The following is a 5,149-nucleotide window of genomic DNA, read 5'->3' on the forward strand; positions in this document are numbered from 1 at the left end:
CTTTGTCTGTTAATTGCTTGGTTAGTCTGATGATGGCTATCAATATACCCCTGCTAGTTATCTACATAGATTTATGAACTTACTGAACCTTGTTATACAGTATATACCATTAACCTTATCACCCTGCAATGTGGATTGCACATGAGTAATAAAAATAAATATGTTCCACACCACATCCTATCTTTCTAAATATCTTTACATTTTTGTATGTGTGATGCAGGCACATAGGAGATCTGAATAACTTTGCTGACACAGCGCGCTACAGCTGTCAATGTGCATTACAAAAACATTTAATGTAAAATACCTAAACTACCTTAAACCCTTGTTAGCAACATTTTTTCCATTTGGAAGAATATAATTAAACACAAAAAGGAGTTTATTAAAACTTGAGTGTACAAATAAAAGTATTATAACCAATTAATTAATATTTAGGTAGGCAAATTAGTCATGGAGTTATGTATCAGTGATGCATCCAAAGCTGCTAAATTTGGTCTGGGAATCTAAGCTTTAATGACCTCGTTATCTCCTTGTTCAGTTCCTTGAGTACCTTGGGATGTAGATTATCGGGTCCTAATGCTTTATTTGCATTTAGTAGTTTAAGCCTATGTTGTATCCCTGATCCAGGAACAGTTTAAAAACTGACAGAAAAGGAAAAAGAGTTTTTAAATACTAAAAAATGTCGATAAATGTACGGTAATGCACCTTGGAGTTAAAAATAAGCAAATGGATTATACACTTATGGGTGTGCCGCTAGGGAAGTCGGAAACGGAGAAGGATTTGGGGGTCATTATAGATTTATATCAGACTGAAGAATAGCTTGCAGTGCCAGATTGCTGTAAACAAAGCTAGCAGAGTCTTGTCTTGCATTGTTAGAGCGTTAAGGTCTGGAACTCGCTGCATATATATATATATATATAAAAATATGTATACAGTAAACTCCCAATTATCCGGCATCCATGTGGATTGGTAGATTCTGGTTGGGTTTAACTAATACTATACCCCATACTAAACCATACGATAACAGTTAGGGATGTCCCGATACCTATACTAGTATCTAGTAGCAGTTAGGGATGTCCAGTTAGGTATGTCTCTCGCCCATTCCTTATGGAGCAGGAATATTCTCGTATGTGGGAAAAGCGAGTAATCATTACACACAGAGTGTGTTATTGGAGCATGTGGTGTTTTGCCTTTTTGAAGATACAGACAGTTTGGAGATTGAGTTATACACTGATTCAGATTGGGACTGAATTGTACTAATTTAAATTATTCAGATTTTTTCATCTTTTTGTTACTTTGAAGAAGTTATGTGCACGCATACGCTGGTTGTACACTTGGTATGGCACCACATAATTTATATATTGAGTTTACTTTATGGCAATATATATATATATTTCTTTAGTTCAACAATAATAGGTTTAGTTAATTTTTTTCAGAATTATAAAGTAACTGCCCTAAAATGATCAATCTGCATTGTTTTAGAAAAAATGTCACATGTCCCTTTAAGTAAAAGTATAGGTACGTTGTATCGGCAAGTACATAAGGGGAAGTACTTGTACTTGGCCTTAAAAAATTGGTATTGCGACATCCCTAATAACAGTATGTTATACTCTAAACCAGGGCTCAAAATTTCAAGTCCTAATCTACCAGCCAGGCCTTAAAAGTTACTCGCCACCAGTTTCCCCACCTAACCCCTACCCTGCCTCGGCCTTAACTCCGCCAGGTCAGCGGTGTGACGCAGAGTACAAAGATCCGTAACAACGCACAGTACAGAAGTCAGTGGTGCAATGCAGAATACAGAGGCCAGCTGTGTGACGCACAGTACACCAGTCAGCAATGTGACGCGCAGAACAGAGGTCAGCAATGTGATGCGCAGTGCAGAGGTCAGCAATGTGACGCGCAGTGCAGAGGTCAGCAATGTGATGCGCAGTGCAGAGGTCAGCAATGTGACGCGCAGTGCAGAGGTCAGCAATGTGACGCGCAGTGCAGAGGTCAGCAATGTGACGCACAGTGCAGAGGTCAGCAATGTTACGCACAGTACAGAGGTCAGGGTGTGATGCACAGTACAGAGGTCAGTACACAGTACAGAGGTCAACAGTCAGAATGTAACGCAGTGCAGAGGTCACAACGAAAGTACAGGGACTTACAGTTGCTTTGACCTCTTCTTCTCCTGGTGATGGTGGGGGAGCAGTGAGGTTTCCTACACGTCCAGCCGGCTTTCTCTCCTGCGCAGCAGAAGCCGGGCAACTGCAGTTCGGCAGTCTTCCTCTCCCACCAATGGCAGCTGAGGCGGGCGGAGGAAACTGCTGTGGCCTCCAAGGAGCCCAATCGGAGCGGGCACAGGCGATGACAGTCAAGCTTCTTGTTCTCTTCTCCCCAACGCCGCAGTCTTAAAGTCAGAGCAGTCTTAAAGAGGCCCCCCTCCCAGTCTACATCTTTCGCACGTTATTAATCTGAGTTGCCCCAACTCAGTATGCCCCTCGCTTGCGGCCATATTGAGTGGGCCACTCATATTAATAACTTGCTGGATTAGTCTGACTGGGCCCGGGGGCAGGATGGCAACTGCCCTCGAAGCCTCTCTGATACCTTTGCAAACGCCCCCCATCGCCGCCGTAAGCATTTAATCTCTCCCCCCTCGGCCGCTCTGCTGCTGCATCAGCCAAGAGGGGAGAGATTAAGTGCTTGCAGCGGCGAGGGGCGTTTGCAAAGGTATCAGGGTCTGGGTCAGACTAATCCAGCATATTAATATTATGTTAATATTAATATGAGTGGCCCACTCAATATGGCCACAAGCAAGGGTCATACTGAGTGGGACAACTCAGATTAATAACGTCCAAAAGATGTGGACTGAGAGGGGGGGCTCTTTAATACTGCTCTGATCACACTGCTGAGCGATCCCTCTCTCTCCTCCCGACCGCTGCAGCTTCAGCTCCACGAAGCGGGCACTCAGAAAGGCGGCTCTGATCACTCTGATCCCACCTGCCAGCGTTCTTTCTCTCTCCTCCTGGCCGCTGCAGCTTCAGAGCGGCTGGGAGGAGAGAGAGGGAGCGATAACAGGTGTGATCAGAGCTGCCTCTCTGAGTGCCCACTCTGTGGAGCTGAAGCTGCAGGGGCTGGGAGGAGAGAGAGGGATCACAGAGAGCTAGTGCCGGCTGTGGATGGGACACTACCGCCGCGGTGATCGCTCGCTTCTGTTCTCTCTTCTCCTTCTCGGCTGCTCTGTAGCTGCAGCAGCGGAGAAAGAGATGAAAGAACAGAAGCGAGCGATCGCCGCGGCGGTAGTGTCCCATGCCTGGTCCCACCGGCAACGCACCCCATTGCTGACATTGCACTCGCCCCCCGCAATTTTCACTCGCCAATTGCGAGGGCGCGAGTGGAAATTTTGAGGCCTGCTCTAAACTATTAGCAATACATTGCAGTACTGGGAGTGATCACTACGTGGCGCTTGTTCACAGTATAACACAGCACTTTCACAAACGATCGATCAGTAATCCATTTCCAGGATAACAGAGCAATTTTCGGAGATCGTTCAGACACTCATTCCCAGGATAATCCAGCACTTTTCGCCCCATTCCTGTACCCTTCCATGCTCCAGAGCACGCTCTCCCTCTCCTAGAAGGTGGCAGATCGGCAAAACAGTGAGAACACAGGGGATTTTTTTTTTATATATATAGATATAGATATATCTATATTTATATAGAAATATCTATATATATAGAGAGAGATATTTAAAATGTAGCTAGTGTAATTAAATAGTTCTGTCTTAGTATTGGCCTTTTGTAATCCTCTATACATCAGTGGGGTTATTTACTAAGCTGCCGAAGGCAGCCAAATGAATAAACGAACCAAAGTGAAGGGAGCCGAAGCCTCTTCGGCTATTCACTGCAGCCCTGTACAGCTATTCTTAGCCATACATCGGCTTTATTCAACACACTTCATCGCCCTTCAGTTTGGACAAACAGCCTCAGCACGTTCGGCCAAACTGAAGAGAAGAGCGCTCACCTCAGCCAATGCAATATCTGGATCGGCTGAGGCAAATGTACGGCAGTTCCTTCCCTGCCCTATTCTCCAATCGGCCGAACAGCAGAGAGTGAATTGGTCATTCTGTTCTCCTCCTCAGAGGGGTCCCCTTCCCAAATCATACTAGACCCTTTAGGTCTGGTAGGTATGTTAGCGGGGACCCCAGATGTAAAAATGCGTGGAGTTCCCTTACAAATTCTTACCAGACTCTTTCGGTCTGGTAGGAATTTTAAGGGGGGCCCCAATGCTAAAAAATGAAAAAAAAAATCCCATACCAGACTCCTAATCTGAGCACTGGCCTGGCAGGGCAGGAAGGGGGGGGGGCAAGCGAGCACCCATCCTCCCTGCACCATACCAGGCCACATGCCCTCGACATTGGGAGGGTGCGGACATTCTGGAAAAGCATCGTGTACCCATGCTATATCAGCAGGTGTCGTTAATCCTGATTGAGGATGGATTACATTGCTGGACGATGTGTTTGACAATGGATTACATTGTTGGACGATTTTTTGGGGTTTTTCTGAAGAATAAAAGACTTATCAAAAACCATCTTTTGTTTTTTGTTCAATTAAAGAATTTTTTTCATGGTGTGGTGTCTTTTTTACTATTTACTTTTCTCTACCTCTTACTAATTCACAAGGAGGGAGTGGCATCTGGGTACCCTTTATGGAAGGGGGTACCCAGATGCAGATGACTGCCTGCAGACCACCACAACCACCGGGCCAGGGTTGTTGGGAATGGGCCCTTGTCCTCGTCAGCATGGGTCTCCCCCCTGGAAAAGCACCCTCACAATGTTGAGGGCATGTGGCCTGGTACGGTGCAGGGAAGGGGAGGATGCTCGCTCATCCCCCTCTTTCCTGCCCTGACAGGCTAGTGCTAGTGCTTGGTTTAAAGGTCTTGTATGGGATTTTAGGGGGGACCTAAAGGCTCTGGGGGGACCTAAAGGCTCTGGTATGAATTGGGGAGGCGGACCCCACACTTTTTTTTTACACCTAGGGAGTCCCCCCTAACATTCCTAGCACACCCAAAGGGTCTGATATAAATTGGGGAGGGGAACCATGCGGTTTTTTTAAATTATTGTTCTATTTTTTAACCACTTTCAGGGATTCAGTCCACATTGGCAGACCGTTCT

This window comes from Nanorana parkeri, unplaced genomic scaffold (genome assembly GCF_000935625.1).
Source record: "Nanorana parkeri isolate BGI_ZX_2015 unplaced genomic scaffold, ASM93562v1 scaffold453, whole genome shotgun sequence".
Classification (NCBI taxonomy): Eukaryota; Metazoa; Chordata; class Amphibia; order Anura; family Dicroglossidae; genus Nanorana; species Nanorana parkeri.